We start from the raw sequence: 15,649 nt of genomic DNA on the forward strand, positions 1-15,649 counted from the left end.
GCATATGTAAATTTGATTAATAAAATATTAAATTTTCTTAACAGCAGTTAATCCAGAGGTGGTTTGTGGGAAGTGGTCAGATCTTTCTAATTTCACGTTCTACCTTTCAATATTCTGAATTTGTTGGTCATGAATTCCATTGCGTTTATTTAAAAAGCCAACAAGGACTGTGGGACATTTTGGTTTTCATTTTTATAAGATTTTTTAAGGATACACTCGTTTGGTTTTTCACACTATTTAAAAAATTTTTTTAAATAAATTCTAATTGACAGGTGGTAGGAACTAATCTTTTCAAGCAAGAAACTGGATGGAAGTGTGCAGAGGATAAAGGTGAATTCCAGTGGCTGCAAGGATGACTCCAATGAGAAGCAAGCTTGAGCATGATGTCAAATTCCAGAAAGACTCAAGAATTAGAGGCAGCCTTTAATACTCACAATCCATGTGAGTCATGGGCTTGAAAACAGAGCACTGTTTTTATGTCTGTTGTAAAAGAGCATTAGATCCTACTCATCCAGGCGACTGCAAGAGTCTGGGAGCATTTCATCATACCAATGCCCAGGCCCAGGTCCAGGAGTTCTGATTTAAGTTAGTCTGAACAGCATCCAGGTATGTATATTTTTTAAAAGCTGCTGAGATGATTCTGGCATGCACCCAGGGGTCAGCACCTCTGCTCTCATACAAATTGTCCATTGTTCAGAGAAGCAAACAGGGTATGTATAATTTAGGGACCCTCTCCAAGGTATCCCACCTAATAGAACTGAGCTAGAATGAGAAGCAGTTCACACTCTCCAGGTTCCCTTTTCATTGACTGTCCTGCCTCCAGCCCTGCCTGTTGGAGGCAATGTGGCTTACCTGCCAGATACACAACCAGTAGGAAGCAGGAGAGGATTTTGTAGGTCAGAAATTGTTTATATATTAAGGAAAAAAAGAATCACTTCCACACACTATTGAATGAAAATTCTGAATATGATTTTTCTTTTATTTACATATGACTCTTTGTCCCTTCAGGAAAATAAAGTGTTCACCAGAAACTACTTAGGCAGTCAAGGATTTGATGTGTATTAGCGTTGATTTTAATACTCAGATTGCTACATTGTTTTCATGCCACGTGTTTTCATAGCATGAGAGCAGTTTCGATCTAAAACAATATTGCCCTGAAAATAGTGTGCCCTCCTTCAGAATGGAGGCAAAGATTTAGAGTCCTTGCAGGATATATTGTCCTCACTAATTTGAGTGCCAAAGTTCCATCTGCAAACTTAAGTAAACAAGAATACAGACATCTTGAACAAGATAAAATCGTGATGTTGCCCAAAGGAACATGCTGATCAGGGAGAGTTCAGCCTCTGCAACTTTAGCTGTGCTTCATGCAGTTGGGGCTGGACCACAACACTGCTGGTTTAACCGCTAACACCTGGAACGGAGAGCAGAGCGCCATGCACTAGCCACTCTGATAGCCTCTCCAGATTTCTGCTGCACATGGGGGCTGTGCTAGCCAATGATTATGCCCAATTTTCCTGCAGCTGTTCATCACAGTGGGCACTGCCCAATTCAATTCCTGAAGTCATCCGTGACAATAAATATTTATTGCATGTTCAATGAGCACATGGTAGCAAGATTGAATTTGCACTAACTTTGACTACAGAACGTCTTCCAATTTAGACAATACACATAAAGACATTTGACAGAATTCTTCCCTAAAGAAATGATAAATAGCTTTTATAGAATAAAAAGCCTCAGAGTCAACTATCACCCAGGGCTCTCTGTGGTTGAAGGAATACCTACTGAAGACACAGAAATGAAGATTTCTTTTGGATCTGAGGATTTTGGCCCCATATAAATCCAGCAGTATTAGCTCAGCTAACTAGGGCTCTCTGCTTGAGTAGACAGCCTAATAAGGTAGCAAAAGTGGGGTGGTTTGGACTCCAACTTTCTATTTTACAGAAACCACATGAAGGGTTACTGTGGCAGGGAGGAGAGTCAGAGGGAGCAATAGGCCTTCTTACAAGGGCAGGGTTTGGCTTTAGGGAATGCTGAACAGTATTTCAACCAGTGCTGATCCAGGAGAGCTAACAGTTGAAGAGTGAGATCCATGCTAGGTATAACTAACTCCCTGTGGGCCATGCAAGCAAAGCCATAACACATACTCATAGGCAAGAGTTAAATCAAAACCTTCTCTCCTAAGGGATCTCAAGACTTTTTTCTCTTATAGATTGTGTCCAGAGCTGTATGGAATACAAAATTATTTTTCCTACTAACTGAAAATGACCTTCACTGTTAGACTATACTCCTGAGGAAGAGAGAGAATCTGCCTTGGTAAATATATATTTACTTTTTGTCACATCTTGGTCACCAAAGGCAAGTTAAAAATATGAACAAAGAAAGAATCATTTCCTAGGAGTAGAAGTGAGATCAAAAATAATGAATAAAAATAAGTTTCAAAGTAACAAGATTTCAATTTTTAATTATAAACTGTTTTGATTAATGTAGTATGTGTATGTGCCCATGCACACATTTTTATACATACAGGTTTTCTCTGTGCTCATCGTATAAAAATAGTCAAATTAGGAGACCTGAAAAGCTGGGCAGCGTCTATCAAAACTTAATGGAAAAGGCACCCTCCTGGGTAGAGAAAATAGAAGAAATGTGCTTCTATCCTCATGTGGACTACAGCCCAGCTATGAGTCTCACGGGCAGAAGATTTCAGCCCTCACTCAATCTCCACTTGCTCTGTAGGTACTCTTATGTAAGGCACAACCAGAATAATCTTACTGGTTTACCATCCTGGAGAGCAAATACATGGTTTTCCATTCTATCATCTTTAAATTACCTTATGCAAAAAACACTACTTGATAAACAGTCCTACTGCAAGGGCGGGGGTGGGGCATAGTTCAATGAGGGTGTAAGCTAAGGATTCTAAACCTAAAGCTTCAAGTGCCTTTGGAAATAGAATGTCTTTTGCATAAGCATATCTGCATTTTTCTAGGAACAGAGGTGTCAGTGACACCAAGAAGTTAAGCCTTAGGCCAAAGTATAGGGAAATTAATTAGTTAGAAATATTTACAAAAATATAACTTAACTTTTAAAACATACCCCTAGACTACCAAAATGAGTATTAGATGCATTAGGGTCTAAGTTCACCAATATTGCTTGAATTTTTTTTTTTATAATTTTAAGGGATGATTTCAAGTGAAAAGTTTAACAGTTGTTTATAGTACAAAATTTTAATCTCAAAAGCCAAATGACTGAACTGGAAAAACTTCAAAGTACATTTTAGCTCCAGTTTAGAAATACTTAATTTTTCTCCTGTTCTATTTATAAAGGTGACACATAAGTCCTAAATCTCAAAAATAATGCTCCAGAAAAGAAAAAGTCAAATAAAGATATCTGCCTCCTTTGATTAGATACGTGTTTTCTTTCAATTATTATTAGGCCATGGCTCTAATTTTGTTAGCATACTGGCTTCCAATTTGGCAAAAATATTTAGTGATTGCATGTTTGAGCTAATTTTGTGAAATGTGTATCTCCCCCCTCTCATATGAGAACCACAGAGATGGAAAAATCCACAATCTCTTCTTATGTTTCTCCTTAACACAAGATTACACTACATGTGGCTGGATTTTCATTCTTCCATTTTAAGATAAATCAGTTAAAGAATTTCCCTCTGTTTATATACCATATAAATTTGGATATATCCCATAAAACAACATATTTTTAATAAATTAGCTGTTTATCTATGTGAGACACGCTATGACATGTGCATTGTTGTTAGAGAGAAATTGGGTATTCCTAATTATTGTTTTTTATTGCAAGAAAACATCACTACTTTTGATTGTGCAGTTAAATTTCTGATTTTTCTAAAAGGGCTAATGCTGTTACCTTGTATATCATATCGTCTTTATTTTTTACATTTTCTTAATATGCTTTTCTTCAAGATGGAGAAATTAGTTTCATGAACATCACAAAATAAAAAAGGAAATACAATTTTATTGAATTTGATAAAACTGACTTGATGCATTTTTTCCCTGTTTTCCTTTAATGAAAAAGAGAGGAGCTTTATTTTTTAGCTTCAAGAAGACAAGAAATTTTCTTTATATAAATAATACCTTCTATTCATATGTATACATTTTCAGAAATAATTAACACTGTAGGTTTTCTAGAATTTATACTCTCAAGGTGTCAAAAAAGGAGAGAACATCTAACAATACCCACTCTGTTTTCCTTAAGAAGCTTCCTGATAAATATTTCTGTTTTCCCCAACTTTGATCAAGATTAGAATTCTAATTGTCTGAAGAAACTCGTTCCTTTCTTCTTTTCACCCAATTTGTTTATTTTCTAATATTAGAATTACAAAATTAATGTGTCTATTTCAAAGCATGCCATTTAAGCAATGTGATGTTTGTAACTGTTAGTGGGGTAGACAGACTCCTTCACCTGGAAACACAGGACTAGAAGCCAGCAGGGCTATCCCAGGCACACAGCCATGCTGGGTCTGACGCTTACCCGGCATTCCTTTGTACTCCCTTGTTCTCATTTGTGACTTCAGCCCTTTGTGGGCTTTCATCAGCTGCCCTGTCTTCTACTCTCTGACACAGGGACAATGGCAGCATCTTCTAGTTTTGACCCACTTTTAATGTTCTGGACTTAAATAAGTGTCTTCCCTTTACAACTGTGGTATTTCACTTTGTTTCCACACAGCTTCATATCTAGCTAAGAAGTATAACCCTCTCTGGGAGACACTCTTTATCCAGTCTCAGGGCTATTCTACTACACTCCAGAAATACCCATTTCTGAATTCAGATACCTGTGTCCAACTCACTACCTGCTCAGGCCCAAAGAGACTCAATATTTATTTCAGTCATGAGTAGGAAACACAAACATAACCCGTCTTCATGTATTAAGTTATTTTATTTGGAAAATACTCAGAATACGTCAGACCCACTCCTGGGAATTATATTTAAAAAATGAGATAATTCTCATTTTATTCCAATTCTTAAAACAAAATAAGAGAAATTATGGACTGAACTCTATTTCCCCCAGATTGATAAGTAGAAGCTCTAACCTCCAAGGTGACTGTGTTTGGAGACAGGTCCTTTAAGAAGATAATAGAGGTTAAATGAGGTCACAGGAAGGGACCTTAATCTGAGAGGACTGCTGTCCTTATAAAAGGAGGATGTGTCCCCTTCTCTCTCGCCCCACAAGTACATAGAGTAAAGGCCATCTGAGAACACAATGAGAAAGTTGGGAATAAAGCCTTCACCAGAAACCAACCCTGCAGGCACTTTCATCTTGGACATCCAACCTCTAGGACTGAGAGAAAATAAGTCTCTATTGTTTAAGGCACTCAGTCGGTGGTATTTTGTTATGCACTGAAACCGAAACCCAGGTTCCGCTGCCTGGCACAACAAAATCCAAACTCATGAGACAGGTGCTGGTGAGAAGGAAAACGGTTTATTCAAGTAGTGGCCACCTGAGAAGATGGGGTCTCTAGTCCTAGCGCCCATCTCCCCATCTCAGTACAGGTAGAAATTTTCATAAGGAAGGAGAGGAAAAATAGAATAAAGAGATCAAGGGGAGGCAGTTGAGAGTTCTCTGTTGTACAGACTACATGCAAGCAAACACAGTCTGTTCAGATAATTGGTTAAAATCAGCCAGTCTCCCCGAGCTGGAATGTCCAAGGGCCAGAGTCTATGTCCCCTGCAGTCAGCTCCTGGAATTCTCAAGCAAACAGGCCGCTTACCTGCAGTCACCCATCCCCAGAATCAGCACTTACAGAAACAATGTGAAAAGAGTGGTGGGGTGGGTTACAATTCCCCACCATTACAGACTAACACATGGGAAATAAGAGACACAAAATAATTATGTTCAGAAGTGGCGGGTGAAAAGTGGTGTAAGAAAAGAAAACCAAGGGTATGATTTTCTTCCTTTCCTGAGAAGGAAAATATGCTACTTCTTTCCCCATTTTAGTTACCCAAAATTTTCAAGTCTAAAAATTTAGAGAAACTTGGAATAAAGATATATGTCTGCCTAAGCAAAAACTATGAAAAAAAGATTTTCTTCTTTACATGTATAATCTTTACTATATTTTTCCATTACCCTTTAGACCTCTTATACCCTGCTCCCCGCAGCAGTCACCACCCTCTTGTCTACGTCCATGAGTCCTTTTTCTTTTTCGCTCGATCCCTCCACACCCTAACCTCCCAGCTCTGCCCAGCTCCATTTGTTGTTTTTCACTCTCTTCCTGTCGGTCCTGCAACTTTGTATAGGTGTTTGCTCTGTCATTTCAGGAACACATGGAAGTCAGAGTGTAGAGCCCAATTATAGGTAAATGATTACTAACATAAAATGAAATAAACAATTTCTTAGAAGGAAGTAGGTCTTGAAACTGGGAAAAGAAGTTGGACATCATCTCCATTCTCAATCTACCATGTCTCTAAGCTTCCCTAAAGGCAATTTTTCTTCTGGAATGGAAATGCCTAAGAAGGAAGATGGACTAATAACTGGGCTAAGATTTAGATAAAATGGGTTTTATGAAACAAACAAAAAAAAATAGTGATACAATTGATGATTTCCAGTTTCATAAGCACTGTTTTGCTCCTCAAATTTTTTAAATTTATTCTCGCCTTAGTATTTATTAATGTTCCTGTAGAAATTAGGAGCCAGAGCCCTCTTGCCTATGCTTGGGTTAAAATCTTAAATAAAAACAACATATTGCGGGTCATAGGTAAGCCAGAAATATGGCAGTGGTGTTCAAAATGAGAAAAACAAGAAAGATATCAAATATAACACAGAGAAAGAGCATGGATTTTTAGGACTTGGATTTAGAACATTGGATTCAAATTTATTTGATCACCCTCCCCACAGATGCATGCATTTTGGCAGGGGTTTTTTTTTCACTATTAGCATCTGCTCTTCTTTTCTAGAAAGTAATTCTGAGGAATAAACTCAAGAATAATATTTTATGAGACTTCAATTCTTGTTTCATTTTGAGTTTATAATAAAAGGAAGTCAGAATGTTACCTGTTTCTTTTGATGGGACATTCTGAGAACACAATGAGAAAGTCAGGAATAAAGCCTTCACCAGGAGTTCCAGAGTATTTAAGAATAGCCAATTACCTTTGATCAATTATATTCATCATGAGTTACTTCAAAATGCAAAAGATACTTTTCACTTAATAGCTATCATTTTATTCCTTTTAATTTGATCCATTACTTTTTAAATTCAAATACATGTTTTCTCTTTGTTTTTAAAATAATGTTTTTGTGTTTTAAAAAATTACTTAGTTTTTCAAAGAAATTAAGGAAGACACAAATAAATGGAAGCATATACCGTGCTCATGGATTGGAAGAATTAATATCCTCAAATTGTCCATACTACCCAAAGCAATTTATAGATTCAATGCAATCCCTATTAAGATACCAATGACGTATTTCACAGAAATAGAACAGACATTTCAAAAATTTATATGGAACCATAAACGACCCCGAATAGCCGCAGCAATTTTGAGAAAGAAACACAAAGTAGGAGGGATCACAATACCGGACATCAAACTCTACTACAAAGCCACCATACTCAAAACAATCTGGTACTGGCACAAGAACAGACCCATAGACCAGTGGAACATAATAGAAAGCCCAGAAATAAGCCCAGGTCTCAATGGACATCTAATATTCGACAAAGGGGGCAGAAGCATAAAATGGAGCAATAACAGCCTCTTCAACAAATGGTGTTGGGAGAACTGGACGGCTACATGCAAAAAATTGAAATTGGATCATCAGCTGACACCATACACAAAAATAAACTCAAGATGGATAAAAGACTTCAATATAAGTCGCAACACCATCAAAGTCCTCGAGGAGAACATTGGCAGGAAACTCTCAGATATCCCATGCAGCAATTTTTTCACTGATATGTCTCCTAAAGCAAGGGACATAAAGGAAAGAATAAACAAGTGGGACCTCATCAAAATAAGAAGCTTCTGCACGGCAAAAGAAAACATCAGCAAAATGAAAAGGGAGCCAACCCTATGGGAAAATATATTCACTAATGATACATCAGATAGAGGTTTGCTCTCCAAGATATATAAAGAACTCACTCGACTCTACTCCAAGAAGACAAACGATCCAATCAAAAAATGGGCAAAGGACCTGGGCAGATGCTTTTCTAAGGAGGAGATACAGAGGGCCCAGAAGCATTTGAAAGGATGCTCAGCATCACTAGCCATCAGAGAAATGCAGATCAAAACCACCATGAGGTACCACCTCACACCGGTCAGAATGGCCATCAGAAACAGATCAACAAACAACAGGTGCTGGCGAGGCATGGAGAAAAGGGAACCCTAGTACACTGTTGGTGGGAATGCAGACTGGTGCAGCCATTGTGGAAAGCAGTGTGGAATTTCCTCAGAAAGCTGAAAATGGAACTGCCTTTTGATCCAGCGATTCCCCTGCTGGGACTATACCCTGAGAACACCAAAACGCCAATACAAAAGAACATATGCACCCCAATGTTCATAGCAGCACAATTTACAATAGCCAAGTGTTGGAAGCAACCTAAATGCCCATTAGTAGATGACTGGATCAAAAAACTATGGTACATATACACAATGGAATACTACGCAGCAGAAAGAAAAAAAGAACTACTAAACTTTGTGACAGCATGGATGGAACTGGAGAGCATCATGCTAAGCGAAATAAGCCAGGGGGCAAAAGACAAATACCATATGATCTCACCTATAAGCGGAACCTAACCAATAATGCAAAGATGCAAGGAAAATATGACCAGCAACACTGAAAGGAAAAGAAACCAACAGAGACAAGAGGGAAGGAGGGGCAGGGAAAGGGAAGGGAAGGGGAAAGTCAAGGAACATATAGCAAGGACTCATGGACAAAACCAAAGGGGAAGAGCTGAGAGAGGGAAGGTGGGAGGGGGCAAGGGAAAGAGGTGGTGGGGAGGCAGAGACAAATGTATTTAAAAAGTAAATAAATTTTTAAAAAAAAGAAAAAAAGAAAAAAAATAAATAAATCTCACTCTTTTATATGAAAAAAAAATTACTTAGTTTTTAAACATTTCATGAGGATTGAATGTAAGCAGAGCTTGTTAATTATAAAAAAATCATTGAACTGATTTATATTGTAATTGGTTAGTGACTATACACCATATCACACAATAATGGTTCTACAATTGGTTACTAAAAAATTAATTTTCACCTTATTATTTGTAGCTGAAAAAGTACATAAAGACTGTGAAATTTAAAGAAATCAAGAATACAAAAAATGAATGGATTAATAGCTACTTTTCTAATAAATCAAGTGGTCTCCATAATTAAAAACAAATATATAAAACTTTAAAACTACTTTTAAAGTAAAATTATTTTTATTTGTAAAAAATACAAATTATTTCTGCTATGATAGAATCTTTACACTGATAATTTTAGGCATGTCTCTTGCTATTAGAAAAAGTAGTTTTCAGGCATGTAGTTCGCAGGCATGCACTTAGAAGAATTCCTTAGGAAAATAAGATTCCCAGTAGTCACAGATGACTTGTGGATGTGGTGAAAAAAAAGTTCATTGATCTCAAATTCAATAATTCCACATGTGCAGACAGAAGACTTTATGAATTCTCTTTATTTATAGGTTTTTATTAAGTGTCTCAGCGCATAGGACTCGAGGTACTGGTTTATCATTATGACTATGCCTTTGAAGCCAATAAAAAATACCAATATCAGATTATGAATAAAATCAGTTTTACTTAGGCCTGTATTCATTCAATAACACTATCCCATTAGAATAATTGGTTTCTTCAAATTTCAATGAAACCTTGTTTCTTTGGGGTTTTCATCTCAGCAGTTTCCCAAGAGCTTTGTTTTCCCAAGCACTTCTTTAAATTAGTCTCATCTTAGTCAATATTTATTTTTATTAAAAAAAACCATAAAAAGAGAATCCTAGAAACTGTAACATCAATTGAAATCATCTGAAGAGTAGCATTCATTTATGATAATGTCTTAATATCATTTGAATTAATTAATTGAGAGAAATTGTTTTTGTCTCATATATTTAAAATATTTATTTTAAATATTTTGTCTCATATATTTAAAAATGTATTTGCCTTCATAGTCTGTTATTCATAATCTAATATTTTAGTGTTGGGGTGAGGTATATTTAGGTAAAAAAATAAAAGCTATTACCAAATGGTATAGCTACCAAAATGATTAACTAAACAGTGAGTTTATTCCTCCAAAGATTCAACTGGCTGGCAAACTAGAGAAATGGTGGGAAAATAAATGCCCCCGATTATGCACTAATTATCTATTAGTCATCTTCCCAATGAAGTCCAGCTGTAGTGTTCTTGGGGAAACTGAACAAGACCCCTGGGGTACATCTGTCATTTCAAGGCAAAGGAAAATTTCTACCCAAATAATAGATAGTCTGAGATCTCTCCTTACATCTTTTCCTTATTTTATATCCCGATCTTTTTAGATTTAACACTCAGGTTGAAGGCTTTGCCTTAAAATTGATGCATTGCTTATTCCTCTATTGCCTTTCTTTTGCTGCCATAATTCTTTGCTTATGGGGAAATAAAATTCACGCATTCAGACCCCTGCACAGCACTGACAATGAGGTGGATGTAATCTGCAGTTCAGACGAGGTCTGTATTCAGTCAAGTTCTGTATTCACACGCAAATGTGAACAGAACTGCAAAGATGCATTTCTTCTAGTGACAACATTGGAGCAAAGATGTAACATGTTGCAATCAGTTGTTTTTCAGAGAAGGAGCATATTTATTTGAGTAATAAATATTTATGTGCTCACATTGAAAAATTAAGGTTAATAGAACTATTGCATGTAAATGATCTCAACCACTGTGTAAAAGTACAAAATAAAAAAATTATAATTATAAATCCAGACAACTGTGTTCAAGTATACTGTCAAAATATAAAGAGTCAATACCATTAGATTTAAAAAAATAAAAGGTAGGTCATGTATTATAAATATATTTTATATCGTACCTGGAGCATAAATAAGATTTGAAGCATTAAGAGAATTTATATCATAATTATTTTGCCTTTTCTATCAACTAACCAATTCTTTAAGAAGGCTATGCAGCCAAGTGAGATTTCTAGGCTGGAGTCAGCAACTATTTGACAAGACCGGTCTCTAGTCCTGAGCCAGGGGCAGACACGATTATCAATCACGGCGCTCTTTCTCTCTGAGTCCGGATTCAGCCTTAGGTATCATCACAGGTTCCAGATCCATGCTCTTTATGACTGAGGAAGCATGTTGCAAAAAATTGTAATATTTGCAATCCCAGCTTTTGGTGATCCTTCTGGATTGAAACAGTTAAATATCGCTGCTCTAAAACAAAATTACTCACAGTATATAAAAATAATCCAGTTTCAGTATCTTGCCCATTTAAAGAGACCGATTTACACATGTCACCAGCCAATAGTGGCTTCCAAAGTTCCAACTATCAATGGTAACAGAATGAAAACTTTTCTTCGTTGTCATAACCCAATTCTCTTGCCTCCTTTTCATCATCAAATCTTCTAAAACAAGTGTCCTTTATTTTTTATTTCTAGTTCCTCACATCTAACACTTAACTTTCTTCCATTTGGCTTCTATCCCCACCTATCTGGTGAATCTCCTTCACTTAGATTAATAATTATTTCTATGTAATTAAATCCAGCAGATAATTTCTAAACTTTATTTCCAACTGTTCAGTCTTTTTTCATTTCCCTTTGTACATTTTCCCCCATGTACATCTTCCAGATGCCTTAAATTACCTTCCATACATTTGTATCTCACCCAACTCTGTATTTGCAGCAAGAATATCTCTCCTGGGCTCTCCATTTGTATTTCAAGATCCTACTTGGCAACCCTACTTGGTTCACGAGTACCTCAGACTAATAAAATCAAAATTAAATGTGTCTTCCTTATAGACCCCTGCTGTTTCTTCAGTGTATCTTACCTCAACAAATGGCCCTCCTCTCCGACCTCTTGCTCAGGTCAGAAATGGGAGCTTCTCTTAACCAGCTTCTTCATCTCATTTATCACCATTCTTTTAATCTGCTTTACCCCTTACATCTTTCAGCATTTTTCACATCAACCCATTTCTCTTAATTCCCATGAACACTGGTTAAATTAGTCTATGTTATTTCTATTCCCATCTCCTCCAACTCATTTGTCATATTGCTGCCAGAGTAAATGCTGTAAAATCCATATGCCACATCACTGTTTAAAGCCCTGTGGCAATTCTCTGCCATTTACATCAAACCCAAAATCATCACAAGAATCACCCTGGCCTGGTTTCTATCTAGGTCTTCCACTGAATCATTCAGTCAATCTCTTTCTTCACTACATCTGGAGAGAGCTTGCCTCTGTTCAGTAAGGGAGGTTCACTGCGTTGCCTGGGCACCTTCAGGCATACTTCATTCCTGTCCTGGTACATCCTTCACCTTCCCATCATTTAGGTAACTCCTACTTGTCTTTCAGGATTCGGATTATATGTTTATTCTTCAGGAAGTTCCTCTCCAAATGCCCAGGATGAATTCCTTATTCCTGTAATATATTTCTAGAGTGCTCTTTACTTGTCTTTTTGGAACAGTTACAATATTTATACATTTATTAACTTCATAAAGGCAAGTTTCATATTTGTCTAGTTCTTAGCTGTATCCTCAGTATAAGCACTTCAGAAATATTTTGGAGATATTGGTAGTCCTGGGAATTTTGTGAAAGAATTAAAATATACATTTTTTTCTTGTTAAGAGCACTACGTTTGCTTTGGAGTAATTGTCTCTTTTCCATGGCCTGTCGTCCAGTGGGACTATAAGTTAGGAAACTTGCATTCACTCAGCCCAAGGACAGAGATGATATTACACTTTCATGACTTGATGACTCCTCCCTGGGAATTGAATCTTGAGCATAGTAGCAAATATACATAATTTAAAATTTAGGAGAAATTTTAAAAAGTGGAACACAAGAGGTCATTCCTTTCCATTGGAATGCTGTGAATGTGCTTGCACTCCCTGGCTCTCAGCTCTATGAATCCCCTTTCTAAGACTATTACTTTTATCTTGATGTTTCTTCACAGGGCTCTATATTTATAATGAACTCCTTTTTCTTAAATTAATCAAAGTTGTTTTCTATTTATAACAATACAATTTAGAGTTTTTACTTTTTCTTTTCTTTTAACATCTCAAAAATACATTAAAATTTGCATAAGATTCTGAATCAGGGTCCTGTATTTTTCTGTAGCTGGTATTTTAGGTTAATAACTCTCAACATTTAATCTTAATTCTTCCTTGTCTAGATATCATGTGGTTTCTAAGCATCTCTATTTCAGTCAATCCTGTATTCGTTCATTTATTTACATATTTTCCCTACAAATACTTATTAGTACCCTCACTGTGTATCAGATATTGGTAAGATACTAGAAATACAAAGATAAAGACACATAATTTTGTTTAAAAATATTAGTGATGAGATACACCAATAAATTGTTTTAGTATCTTGAGACATGATGAATTCCATACAAAATAAGTATCTTATCATAGGCAATAGAGGACTAAGGTTCTGTATAACCTAGTGGTATAATAGAAGGCTCCTCAGAGGCAGAGGCAACTAAGCTGTAAATAAGGAAGGGAGGAGCATTATATGTTTATGAGAATATGTAGTAGAAAAGCCATGGGCACAGACTCAGGAGCTAGACTGAGTTCAAATTCCAGCTCTTCATCTATGGCATCGTTTTTCACACCAAACCAAAACAAACAACATACACACACATTCACTTACACACATATTAAGTCGTTGATGTAACTACCATTTGGTAGTAATACAAGGAACAGGAGAACATATTAAATAGTACCATATTTTTAGTGACAACAGCAAAAAATTCAGGATATAAATAGCAAAATCCAAAATTTGGAAAATTGCACTGAACAAAATGTACTTTTTATATAAAATAAAGAACCAGTAAAATCACAATGAGAGATAATCTATAAAATAAAAAAAAACTTCGCCCTGGCTGGTGTGGCTCAGTGGATTGAGTGCCAGCCTGAGAATCAAAGGGTCACAAGGTTTGATTCCCAGTCAGGGCACATGCCTGGGCTACAGGCCATGTCTCTGCCTGGGGGCACAGGACAGGCAGCCACACATTGATATTTCTCTCCTCTTTCTCCCTTCCTTCCCTCTCTTTAAAAATAAATTAATTAAATCTTTAAAAAAACTTGGAAGACAATAATAATATGGAATATTTGAACACTGTTTGGACTCTAATTTAAACACCCAGTAAAGAAGTATATTTATGAGACAGTCATGGAAATTTAAATACTGACTGGATTTTGAGGAATAATTGTCAGTTTGTATCTTTGACAATGGCATTGTTGTTATGGTTAAAAAGGATCCTATATTTTAGACATACTATCCACTTGGGAAAGAACATGAAATGGTATTATATAAAACGTCAGAGTGGACATGACTTGTTGGTGAATGACAAGTGAGACTAAACTTATTCTGAAATATTTTTAAAAATAAAATAAAATAAAAATTCTGCATCTGCTACTTACCCACAGACTAGCTGTGTGATGTTGAATGAATTATATAATGTCACTGTTTTAACCTCAGTTTTATTTATTTGTAAAATAGGAATAAAAATAAATGATCCCATAAGATTGTTGTGAGGATTAAATAAACTAGTTTATTTAATGTATTTAGAGTCATGCTTGACCCCAAAATATGCAATGTAAGTGCTTACCATAAACAATTATTAATTGCTATAGTAAGAGAACAAACTACAGAAAAAGGAAAATCCAGAGAGAAAACTAAATATAAGAAACCTACAAGCTACAACAGGAATGAAGGTTAATAAGATGATAAATAAAGGTTGAAGAAAACAGAATGATGTTCTTAAGGAATAGTAAGTGCATTTGACCAATTCTTATGATTCTAGAGCTTGAACTCAGTGTATAAAAGTAGAGAAAACAAAGTAAGAAATAATTTCATCCTCTTTGCTTTAATTTGTGCTAAACTCTAAAAACTCTAGAAATACACAGCTGATAATTTCACTTTACAATTAATATAGTTTGTTTATTTAAAAATCTCATGAGGTACCACCTCACACCGGTCAGAATGGCCATCATGAACAGATCAACAAACAATAGGTGCTGGCGAGGCTGTGGAGAAAAGGGAACCGTAGTACACTGTTGGTGGGAATGCAGACTGGTGCAGCCATTGTGGAAAGCAGTGTGGAATTTCCTCAAAAAGCTGAAAATGGAACTGCCTTTTTTTTTTGTAATTGAAAAATAATTCTTTTTATTTTTTTTTAAATTTATTTACTTTTTAAATACATTTGTCTCTGCCTCCCCCCCACCACTTTCCCTTACCCCCTCCCTCAGCTCTTCCCCTTTGGTTTTGTCCATGAGTCCTTGCTGTATGTGGAACTGCCTTTTGATCCAGTGATTCCCCTGCTGGGACTATACCCTAAGAACACTAAAATGCCAATACAAAAGAACCTATGCACCCCAATGTTCATAGCAGCACAATTTACAATAGCCAAGTGTTGGAAGCAACCTAAATGCCCATCAGTAGATGACTGGATCAAAAAACTATGGTACATTTACACAATGGAATACTACGTAGCAGAAAGAAAAAAAGA

The sequence above is a fragment of the Pteronotus mesoamericanus genome, unplaced genomic scaffold (genome assembly GCF_021234165.1).
Source record: "Pteronotus mesoamericanus isolate MK-2021 breed Mesoamerican mustached bat unplaced genomic scaffold, CSHL_Meso_final contig_90, whole genome shotgun sequence".
Lineage (NCBI taxonomy): Eukaryota > Metazoa > Chordata > Mammalia > Chiroptera > Mormoopidae > Pteronotus > Pteronotus mesoamericanus.